The sequence below is a fragment of the Myotis myotis genome, unplaced genomic scaffold (genome assembly GCF_014108235.1).
Source record: "Myotis myotis isolate mMyoMyo1 unplaced genomic scaffold, mMyoMyo1.p scaffold_m19_p_6, whole genome shotgun sequence".
NCBI classification, from domain to species: Eukaryota; Metazoa; Chordata; class Mammalia; order Chiroptera; family Vespertilionidae; genus Myotis; species Myotis myotis.
The window spans coordinates 12,730,405-12,743,204 of NW_023416368.1; the positions used below are offsets into that span (position 1 = coordinate 12,730,405).

The window sequence follows — 12,800 nt, forward strand, 5'->3', positions numbered from 1 at the left end:
TGATCTTGAGCTACACTTACTTACGTGGCCAGGTAGGTTGGCCATGTGTAGCATAAAGGATTATTCTAATGGTAAATTTTGGTTATAATTTTGTAGTTCAAACTATTTGCTATCTTTTTCTACCACGTTCACACCTACAGAGGCCTTTCCTGGTGGCCCTTTGCTTGCCCCTATGACTTGCTTTGGCAAATAGAATGTGTGTCAAGTGACACATGCCTATCATAGCAGACATTTCAAGAATCATTTTTTAAAATTATTTCTCCCTTTGGCAATGAGAATGGTAAGCCAAAGAATGAAAAGAAATGGGGAAGAGCAATACATTATATATTAGTTTTAAACTACTGAGATTTGAGGGCTATTTGCTTAAACTTGCCAGTACTATCTAATTCTGTCTTATTTGTATACAACCAGCTTTGGATAGACAGATGATAGATAGAAAGATATACAGACAGACAGATGGACAAATAGATGCCATAACAATACAAAGAAAACAAATTACACACCAGATAAAGATGAATGGCCAAGAGAAAGTCTTTCTGCAAACACAAATTCAGAAACAGCTCTAGCTTTCATGTCATCACTGGATTGGAAAATCAACCTGTCAGTCAGGAAAATGGGTGTCTGTTTAGTAACTTACTCTCTGGTTTTGAACAAGGTCCTTACTGTCTTGATACATTTCTACAAGATTGGTTGTATATAATAATCTCACCTGGAAAATAAGCATCACATTATAGAATCACTGTGCAAAGTTAATGAAATGATGTTTATATAAAGGGCTTACCAATGCTGGCACATCATGTCTGTCTTATTGTTGTAGAAGGGTTAGCATCAGTACTTTTTTTTTTGTTTTTGTTTTTTTGTTAATCCTCACCATAGGGTATTTTTCCATTGAATTTTAGGGAGAGTAGAAGAGAGAGGGAAAGAGTGAGAGAGAAACATCAATGTGGGAGAGACACAGCCATTGGTTGCCTCCTACATGAGCCTGGCCCAGGCCCAGGAGGAGCTTGCAGCCAAGGTACTTGCCCTTGACCAGAATTGAACCCAGGACCCTTTGGTCTGAAGGCTGACGCTCTCCATTGAACCAAACTGGCTAGGATAGAGTCAGTACTACTTTAATGGACTGCCAAATCACAGCATATATACTTTAGTCAAATTTATGTAATTAAGCTTTTAAAAATAAAATAATAAATTAAGGTTATTCTAATCACTGCTGATTACAAGTATTCTCTCTATTTAAGGTCAATGACTGTCCTTTCTCCTTTCAAAAGCGTTGCCATTATCATTGTCCTATCCTGACCCTCTCTCAATTTCTCATTCACAGTAAATTCAGTTGACATCTACCCTCGCTCCTCACACCCACAGCGAGCCTATTTTTCCTGTGCCAAATTCATTTTTCAGACCTTAACTAACTTATCAACCATTTCTATGACAACACCCTGGGCCTCTTGCCCCCACAGTTGCCACCAAGTTTCTCTATACATGATAGATAAAATAGATCTGTTAATTTCTGAGTTTCACAGAATCAGAAAACCAGAGGAAATTTCTGTTAGGAACTCATGGGGATATAGAAAACCTACATAACGACCAGAACTTTGCTTTTCACAGAGCTGCTAAATATAAGAAAATACTACACAACATTTCGGGAACAAAAAGAACCTTTGATTTCAATCTAGTCTGGTGTTTTATTTTGAGATGAAGAAATTAAAGGGCAAGAGAGAAAATCACTAGTTCAAGGTCATTCACCTATATGGTAGCACAACCTCAAAGGCTATTCTCAAATAGCAGTCATAGTCTTTTGCTCTATACCCAGCTATCTCATTTTATCAAAGAAAATAGAGAACAGGGTTTTATTACAGAACAATAACTGTATTCATCTTTTAAAAAGTACAATGGGAAAAAGTGTTAATTGGCTATGTATGACTGCTAATCAGTAATGTGCAGGAAAATTGCAACAAAGCTTTTGGTGCTTGTATGTGGGCTGAAAAAGAAAAAACACAGAGAAGGCTAGATGCACAGATGCTTGTATAGGAAACTTCACAATTTTATACTTACTTTAAGTCCATCTTTCATGAAAGTGGATCGTAGGGCTAAAGTGAATGAACTTAAAATCAATTCCAATCATATGTACTAGACAGTTATGATAAATAAACCCAGTTTTAGAATGTAAAAATCAAGTGAGACCTAGGTTGGCCAGGTTCTGGCACTTCTCTGTAACTCACTATATATTCTCAGGCAAACCTTGGTTGGGTAATACATATTACATTCATCCCTTAGAGCGTTGTTTCATGATAGAAACTCCCTTTGCCTATCAAAGGTAAAAATATTTATTTTCACAGACACATATGTTTTCTCATTTGCTCTCATTATCTTTCATTTTCCCTATTTTTAGGTAGAGATATAGAGGCACATAATTTTCTAAAATAAGGAAATAGTTATTTAAGAAGAAAGACATATAGCCCTGAAAAGACAACAGGAAGTGGTAGGGATTCTGGTAAACCCGAGATTGTGCCTCACCTAATGGGACAAGTGACAATTCAGCTCTGCCCAGTCATTTTCAAATGCCAGTGAAGACCCCAATGTTTACAATGGAAAGATACGTAAAATTACCATGTAAAATTTCTCAATTGTTCAATGTTGACTAAAATAAAATTTAACTCTGTTCTTGTCTAATGATCCATGATCTAGGCTAGAGTTAGAGAATTGACTACAATATACTTTGCCTCTTTGGATAATTTCTTTAAAAGTAAAATTAAAATTGGGCTTGATCTTCAAGATTTAGCCCTAATTTTTATTCTTCTATCAGTCTAATTTTTGTCTCTGTCACTAATCCTGGGAACAAGAAACCACCAACTAAGAAAAAGTAATTATTAGGTGGTTACAATTTGTCTCCATAATTGCATTATCTCTTATCTCTTTAACAAGTAACTCTTACAGAGCTCATGAAGTAAACATTTCCTTTTATATTACATTAGAGACCCAGTGCACGAAATTCGTGCATGGGGGTGTCCCTCAGCCCAGCCTGCACCCTCTCTATTCCAGGACCCCTCGGTTAACGTCCAACTGCCTAAACGGGCAGTCAGACATCCCTCTTGCAATCCAGGACCACTGGCTCCTAACCGCTCACCTGCCTGCCTGCCTAATCACCCCTAACCACTCTGCCTGCCTGCCTGGTTGCCCCTAACTGCACTCCCCTGCCGTCTGGTCACCCCTAACTGCTCTCCCTTGCTGGCCTGGTTGCCCCTTACTGCCTCTGCCTCGGCCCCTGCCACCATGGCTTTGTCTGAAAGGACGTCCAGAAGTTTGTCCAGAAGATGTCTGGTCTAATTAGCATATTACCCTTTTATTAGTATAGATAGCACTTTACCACTTAGCAATGAACAATAGATATAATGATGGACAACAAGTTGTGTGGTACTGTAAGTAATATGAGTGTAGGCAGATTAAAAATTGTGTTTGGAAATTATTCCAATGTACTCAGTTTTTTTAAATTGAAGCTTTCATATTATCAGCAATATCACTTATTGTACTTCAGTATTCATAAATAAAGATATATTGCTGATAGAAAAGCACTTTTGGGTTAAACAATTGGGTTTGTGGTGGTAATAGAACTGTAATTTCAAAAAACACTGTTAGGATTTTTTTTGTTCATAATTCTCAAAGATGGTTTATAGAAGGAGCAGTTAATTTGGGGTGGATAAATAGGAAGACAAATGTGAAAAATTATACATTTATGATGTGATTTATATGTTAAAAGTGAAGCATTGTCAATTTTTTGAACAGCAGAAGCACCCACATACAAAAAAATAAACAAAAAATGTAAAAGTAAACAAAAACTACTATACTAAGTCATGTTTAACATATTTGTCAATCTCTTTTCCTTGAGCTTTTCTGCCTTATTGAATATACTAATTGATTTTCCAAAGGCAATAGATTACAGGAGTGGCAGATGAGAGTGGTAAACAAATTCTGGTTAGTCCCAGTTTGTATGCCCGGCAAATTCTTTCCTGGGCTGTTAAGCACTATTGTGTGCTATGATCCTCATAACAACTTCATTTTGAAGAAAGAAAGTTAAATTTTAGAAAAATGAAAATTATTTTTCTTATTGCTATTTGCTGCCCATTGCAGTCTCTGACATGCTTAAATTTGCATATCTGCAATGCTGGAGAGCATTATTTTCTGAAAATGCAAAAATAAGATGACGAAATTACTCAATTGTGTCAAATAGAGGAAAAGGAATGAGTTTGCGTATACAGCATGGTGTCTGTAGTCTCAGTCTTCATCATCTCACATTTCTATGTTTTTAAAAGTACTTACTGTTTTATTACATTTATTTTGGGGTAGCAGCTGGACAGGAGGGCTCTATTAGTTATATCAATCATACTGATGAATGTGTCTTTTGAACACAGCAAAATAGGATTTTTAATTGAGTTAGGAAACACCAAAAATTTGGATAAAAATTCATGTTGTTTTGATCTGGTTGGTTTTGATAGACTGTGAAGATAAGATATTAATCCTCATAACTACTGTAAATATAGTCATGAAAATCTTTTATTGTGTTTTATTTCTGATGAGATTTTTCTGTGAGGAAAAAATTTTATACAAATACAGTGGATCCAACAGTTCATTAAGTCCAGATTTGGGTAGTAATCCATAGGTCTACTTAGCAAGTGAATGATAACATCTCATGCAGTAAACATGTTTCAGAAAAATGAAAGACTATCATTGCTTAATTGTTTTTCACTTGATCTTATTGCTATGTGTAAATATAATTGCTATTCCTACAGGTTAACATTTAGTTGATGCCTGTATGCATTTGTCATATTAAGTGCTGTTATTTCATTTCATTGCCGCTGTAAAATTAGCTCTTATGAAGCTTAGAAATAACTTTTAATTAATTCATCTTTTTACCTAATTTGGGATCTGGATAAATAACTCTGCTTTATTGAATATCCTTGAACAAATTACTTAGCCCTTCTCAACTTAAGTTGCTTCATCTGTCAAATGGAAAAATAGTATCTTTCTCAGAAGTTTGTTGAGAGAAATAAAAATGATATGCATGTTGCACAGATGCTGGGAATTTATAAAACCCATTGTCCCTTCCTAGCACACAAATGAGCTACACGTTCCAGCCCCATTTTATCTCATGGGAACATGCAACTAGTTCTTGCCAGTGGAATGTAAACAGAAATGAAATGGGTCACCTTGACACCAAACATTTTCCTAATTTCTAGGACTTCTCTATGTAACTTCTTTCTATCTTCCAAGTCCTATCTCCCCACTGGGTAATGTCAGAGCAACCTTGGAATTTAAAAATTCCAATGTGAGGTTCTTCAATGTCATTTATGAATATTGCAACTGAAAGAAAATAACAAAGATGTTTGGATATATATATAGAGAGAGAGAGAGAGAGAGAGAAAATGGTGCCATTCCCCCTAAATTAAAAACTTAATGGAGTTTTGCATTTGGCTTGCTTTAAAAACATGTTAAAAACTTAATGAAGGAAAACATTTCAGGAGAACATTAATTTATAAAGAAAGTCGCTCCTACATTATACATGTATTGTGTGACCTTAGTTACATCAGATGTTATGGATAGCTCTAAGGACAAAGACTTTAAAGGAGCATCTAGTCAAATGCATTTATTTTAAAAATAAGAAACTTTCACCCAGCTGGCATGACTCAGTGGTTGAGCGTTGACCTATGACCCAGGAGGTCATGGCTTGATTCCTGGTTTGCAGGCTCCATCCCCAGTGAGGGGCATGAAGGAGGCAGCCAATCAATGATTCTCTTTCATCATAGATGTTTCTATTTTTCTCTCCCTCTCCCTTCCTCTCTGAAATACATAAAAATATATTTTAAGAAAATAAACTTTCATCCTAAGCTTATTCCCATGGCTGTTACTGGCCCAACTCTCTTTATGTAATTTATACATTTTCCTCTCCTGAAGCCATACTCATTTTTCTAAATTAAAGCTTAAAGAAAATAAAACTCTAATACTATGCGGGTCATCCACTGATTTATTTTAAGATTGTATGCTGCTTCAAGTAGTTTGAAAACTTTACTATTGACTAAAATGGGCTCACAACTTACTGTGACTCAGAAGTGCTGGGGAAACTCTAGGATTGATGCTGTAGTTATTTACTTCTCTCTATCATTTAGGTTTCTATTTTTTTCTTTCAACATCTTCAGTGAAAAAAATTACCATTAACGTGTATCTTTTTAAAAATTTCATTTTTCTTTCCTCCAAATAGTTCACTTCAATAATGAGTAAAAATTATCTTAATTAAAATACAGCCTGGCCTGGCTGGCATGGCTCAGTGGTTGAGCGTTGACCTATGAACCGTTCAATTCCTGGTCAGGCATATCCCATGTTGTGGGCTTGATCATCAGTGTGGGGCGTGCAGGAGGCAACCAATCAGTGCAGTGACTCTCTCTCATCATTGATGTTTCTATCTCTCTCTCCCTCTCTCTTCCTCTCTCTCTCAAAAAAAAAAACAAAAAACAACAACAACAAAAACACCACCAATAAACATTTTTTTTTTTAAAAAAAAGAGGCTATAAGCCTCTTAATTCTTTTTTTTATTTAATATATTTTATTGATTTTCCACAGAGTGGAAGGGAGAGGGATAGAGAGTTAGAAACATCGATGAGAGAGAAACATCGATCAGCTGCCTCCTGCACCCCCCCCCCCCCCCACTGGGAATGTGCCTGCAACCATGGTACATGCCCTTAACCGGAATCAAACCTGAGACTCTTCAGTCTGCAGGCCGACGCTCTATCCACTGAGCCAAACCTGTCAGGGCAAGCCTCTTAATTCTTAAAAAAAAAATACAGCCTGGAAGAAGGGAGCTTTTTAATTTTTTCTTATTTGGAGAGTTATTTTGAATTATTTGACCAGTATATATACACTGATATAAGCAGAAAACTTTGGACTTGGTATTAAATAAGGCAAATTGGGCACAAAGACCTGGAGTACAACTTACACAGAAAAGGGAAGGAAGGTGCAAGAATAGTAGGAAAGGTTAGGAATCAAGTAGTGAACAGAGACTTATCCATGCAGCTGACTTTTCTAAAATTGTGGTCTACATGTCACTGTTGGAAAGTAAGATGAATTTAGTGGTATGTGAACATTTCATTTGAGCATTTATGCATTTCTTGCATTGGAAACCAGGAAAATATAACTAGGACATGGAATCTAAGTAAAAAAAATGTTAAAGACAAAAAGGAAGTAAATAATAGTTAATGTACATGGGTTTGTCAAAAAATTATGAATTTATTTCATGAAACACTGATGTTTGCATTTCTAAAGACAATATGGCAGTTTTAAATTTTTATTTATTGACTTTTAGAGAGGAAGAAAGAGAGAGAGAGGGAGAGAGGGAGAGAGAGGGCTTTGTTGTTCCACTTATTTATGCATTCGTTGGTTGATTCTTGTATGTTCGCTGACTGGAGACTGAACCCACAACCTTGGCTTACGAGGATGATGCTCTAACCAACTGAACTACCTGACCAGGGCCATAATATGGAAGTTTTAATGGCATTTTAATATGGGAAGAATGGGATATATTATTTTTTAAATAAATGTGATGGCATTTGGATCCCAAGAACATAGATAGGTTCCCCTATGAGACTAATTTTCCCTCTTTTCTAGCCCACATTTCACATTGAAAACATGAAGGAACAAAGTTCTGCTTAATACTGAAAATTGGGTTAGATGATTTAGTGAACTGGAAATGGGAGCATGACCAAAAAGAAGTCTACTTTAGAATAAACATTGATAGAAAAATACACACTAGGATCCTGCCTTGTTTATTAAATTGAGAAAGAATGTACAGTTTTATCCAGATAGCTGTCATAAACAACAGTTTACCTACTAATTAGCCACTCTAGGCAAGCTACCATGCTAAAAGCATGATAGATACCTCGGAAATTACTGAAAGGATTCTGTATTGAAGTTTGCAATTTATTGGAGTGAGGAGGCAGAAAAGGAGAAAAATGAATGCCCAGCAACATGAAGCAGAAATTATCCTATCTAATAAAAGAGTAATATGCAAATTAACCCTCACTCCATCACAAAGATGGTGGCAGCCACGGAGCTGGAGCGAGCAGGAGGCTTGGGTTGCCCCCAGCGATGGAGGAAGCCAAGCTTCCCACCTGCCCTGGCTGGCCCTGAGCTCTGCTCAAGGCTACAAAGTTTCAATTATAGAAGATAAATAAATCCCAGATACCTGCTTCCAGCTGGCATGGCCTCTGCTCAAGGAGGAGCTGGGAACATGGGTTGCCAGGGGCAACCCAGGGTTCGAGTGGGACCAAGACTACCAAGTTTCAATTATAGAAGTTAAATAAAATCCTAGATACCTGCTTCCAGCCTGCAGCCATGGCCAGCCTGAAAATGGCCATCAGCTCCTCACCCAGGCTGGCCAGGCACCCCAGCAGGACCCGCACCCTGATCCAGAACACCCTTCAGGGCAAACCAGCCGGCCCCTAAACATGCACCAGGTCTCTATCTACACTAATAAAAGACAAACATGCAAATTGACTGTACCTTCGCTATGCCTTAAGCCACATCCACCAGCCAATCAGAGCAACTATATGCAAATTAACCCAACCAAGATGGCGGCCAGAAGCCATGGACCTGGAGCAAGCAGGAGGCTTGGTTGCCCGAATAATGGAGAAAGCAAGCTTCCTGCCTGCCTCACCGGCTCTGAGCTCCACTCAAAGCAACAAAGTTTCAATTATAGAAGGCAAATAAACCCCAGATACCTGTTTTTAGCCGGCTGTGGCCACGGAGCTGGAGCGAGCAGGAGGCTTCCCTCCCACCAACTCTGGCCAGCTCTGAGCTCCTCTCAAAGCTACAAAGTTTCAATTATAGAAGGTAAATAAATCCCAGAATAACAAAAAAGAAAAAGAAAAAAAGGAGAGGCTTGGAGCTTCCGTTACCGGGGCCTTGGCCAGCCTGAAAACAGCCCTCAGCCCCTCTCTCAGACTGGCCAGGCACCCCAGTGGGGACCCCCCACCCTAAAGGGGGTGTGGCCAGGCTGAAAACAGCCATCAGCCCCTCACCCAGGCTGGCCAAACCTCCATAGGGTGAGGGTCCCCACTTGGGGGAGGCTTGACCAGCCTGCAAACAGCCATCAGCCCCTCACCCAGTCTGGCCAGGTACCCCAGTGGGGACCCCAACCCTGAAGGGGGTGTGACCAGCTGCAAACAGCCATCAGCCCCTCACCCAGTCTGGCCAGGCACCCCACAGAAGACCCCCACCCTGAAGGGGGTGTAACCAGCCTGCAAACACCCATGAGCCCATCACCCAGGCTGGCCAGGCACCTCAGCGGGACCCCCACCCTGATCTGGGACACCCTTCAGGGTAAACCAGGCGGCTCCCACCCGTGCACCAGGCCTCTATCCTATATAATAAAAGGGTAATATGCAAACTGACCCTAACAGCAGAACGACTGGGAATGACTGGTCACTATGACACACACTGACCACCAGTGGGCAGACGCTCAATGCAGGAGCTGCCCCTGGTGGTCAGTGCGCTCCCACAGGGGCAGCTCTGCTCAGCCACAAGCCAGGCTGACGGCTGCCAGCATAGCGGTGGTGGCGGGATCCTCTCTCACCTCCTCAGCAGCGCTAAGGATGTCCGATTGCAGCTTAGGCCTGCTCCCTGCTGGCAAGTGGACATCCCCCGAGGGCTCCCATGCTACCAGAGGGATGTCTGACTGCCATCTTAGGCCCATTTCCCGGGGAGTGGCCCTAAGCCAGCAGGTGGACATCCCCCAAGGGGTCCCAGACTGCGAGAGTTCACAGGTCGGGCTGAGGGACCCCTCAAAATGCACAAATTTTTGTGCACCGGGCCTCTAGTGATTTCATATGGTGGGTGAAAATGCTCTGAGGGGAATTAATGGGATAATGATGATGATGATAATGCCTTTTATATACTGAGTCGGTTGTCTGTGCTAGACAAAGTTTTCAGCATTTTAATGGAGTACCTTACTTAATCCTCAGAGCAATCCAGCAATATTATTGAACTTAATTATATTAAATCATGTATACAAGCCAGTAGTCAAACGTGAGCTGCCTGACTCCAAGGGTGCACATTCTTAAAAATTGTTTGACTTTTTTTTGGTGATAGGGTCAGTGAAGGCCTCATTGAGGAGGTGCTGCTTATTTAAACCTTAAAGTCACAAAGAAGAAGGGGATGAGTGGAGAAACCATTTGATAGAGGAAGGAGGCTGAGATTCAGTGAGATTGGCTAGATATATTCAAAAAAACAGAACAGATTAGTTTTATCACATGCTGGCAAATTATAGAAAAAAAAAAGCTGGGAAGTTCTTGAGATCAGGTGCTCACATATTAGGAGCAATAGCTTGTGCTTCATGGAATGTACTGAATTCTTGAGACAAGATGCAAGTTGTGCTTCAGACGACCTGGGCCATGGTGGGGGTAACATAGTGAAATGATTAAGAGCCTGAGTCTGCCAGTAAGCCTCGTGAATTGATATCCTATCTTTCATAATGATCCCTGCTAGTCAGTGAACCCCTAGACCTCTCAGTTTCCTCATCCACAGTGTTACCCTCAGTGTCAATGATAGTAACTATGACTATGGTTATGAGAATTAAAGTAGGTCATTTATGTAAAATTCTTGCTATGGTGCATGTATTTAGTACTCAGTAAGTGCTAGCTTTTATGGTTAATGTGTAAATAATAGGTTGTAGAAGAGACTGAAAACAGGACGGACTTAATAGACTACCAGTACAGTCCAGATGATAATAGACAACATCGTGAACTAAGACTATGGCGATGGCAACTAAAAAGAGAACAGTTACACAAGATATTTCATAAGTGCCTTTATGATTCATTAGGTGTGGGAGGCAGAGATGTGACTCTTCGAGTGTTCATGCCTGGCTCGCTATTTTCAGATATAGTATAACCAGGAAGACATGATGATTTGGAGAAGAAATTATGGACCCATAATCTGTTTTGATGTATTGACTATGGATTAAAGGCATTCTTCAAGTTTTATCAGAATGTCACCAAGGCAATGTTTTAAACAAGCGTGATACAGATCAACTGGTGGTAGGAGATGATCCAAGTGGTGGATGCATGGGTTGTCTCCGTGGCGAGAAAATTATTTCCTATGAAATGCTTTCTCTGTTCTGTTTACATCAAGTATGTTTTTACTTTGGTAATAGCTGTATTTTCCTGTTCTTTCTAATACCTCTCTTTCTGTTTCTTTTTCAACATATTCAGAGTCTGGGGAACACAAATATATATGCACTTAACATTTAAGAACATTTTAAATAATATAAAAACATGTTTTTTAATGAAATTTTGATATAAATTTACATTTATATCAAATGCTTCTAGTTTATAATTATGGCCCTAATATGAACTTTTCTTTAAAAATTTTATAACTAAAAACAATAAATCAATTTAAAGAAAAAAAATACTAAGGAATAAGTAGTAGAGTCACTTGGCTTAACAAAGTCATGAAAGGTAGGCTTGAATGACTGAAGGTTATAAATCTCCTACAGTAAGCTAGGTACCAGTTTAAGCAATATTCTCACCCCATTTTCACAAAGGCTCTTAAAGGAAAACATTTCATATAAGTCTAGGAGAAAACCGTATTGCAATAATGGCTAAGATGAAAAAGAACTAGAACTAGAAATTTGATATTCCAAGGAAGTTGTTAACATAACTTTGTGGATGTTAACTAATTATGGAGCTATGCTTGAAGATAGGAATGACATCAGGCATCAAACAAAAGACCATGTGGAAAATTCCAGTCATTACAAAATCAACCATCACAAGAATCGGGCTGCCTCTCAGCATTGGTGTTCAGTTTCAGTCCAGCCCTCTTCACAGAGGCAACTGTAATAGGACTGCCCACAAATACAAACCAGCAAGAGCAGGGAGTAGACAGGAAGACCAATGCAAAGACTAACTACCATATTAAAATTTTCATTGAGAAGAAGTGATCAATTAGATGATGCTACTCAGTATCAAATCTGATATTCAGCAGTTTTGCTTGGATTTCCCTAGGAAGAGTAATAGCTGTGTGACACCTGGGTGATATTTCTTGCTGTGCTTTCAGTAAGTGGATCACTTTCTTCTGGCAGCATCTCTAAAGAGACAGTAAATACTCTAGATCGTCCTCAATATGAGACAGTGGGAAGGAGATGATGTTAGCCCCTGTGATAAAAGCCAACCCCTTCCTCATCACCTTTTGGTTTTAATGCAACTCTGAGCTCAAATAACTGAACAAAAGATTGGCTAGTCATGACTTTGTGGGTTCTGTTTTAGGGTACTGACATAATTATAGATATGAATATACAACAGAACTTGATGTTCAATTTCACATTCTGGAAGTGTGCAGACTTAGAGATTATTTTTACACATGTTCTTCCTTCCACAGATGGAAGATTTTACTTCTAAGGCAATCCTGAATCTTTTTTTGGCACCAAATGAAACACTGTTCTAGTACTTGATGGTCAGGGTTTTTAGTGAATAATGGAGCAGAAGGCCCCTTTTAAAAATGTGTATTTGAGCATTTCTTTGACCCTCATTCAGGTTCTTTTTTCAAAATAAAAGAATATTTAGGAGAAATCTGAAAATGCCAATAACAATGTGAGGGCCAGATAGCTCTTTGAATTTGAGGATGGTTTTTATGAAGGTAGAATCTTAAATTTCCATTTTTGTATAGGTCTTAAATTTGCTTCTGTACAAAAGACCAAGGCCTTATTCCCTATAAGTCAGCAGAAAACTGTGTCACTGTGTCTTACAAAATCCAGGGTAGGTGTG

At 39.0% G+C, this 12,800-nt stretch overlaps 1 protein-coding gene across 2 annotated transcripts in view; it reads right to left on the minus strand.

Moving 5' to 3' along the window:
• Positions 1–12,800, minus strand: part of GABRG2 (gamma-aminobutyric acid type A receptor subunit gamma2) — an 89,841-nt gene that overhangs the window by 38,436 nt on the left and 38,605 nt on the right. The gene's annotated exons all lie outside the window — the stretch shown is intronic.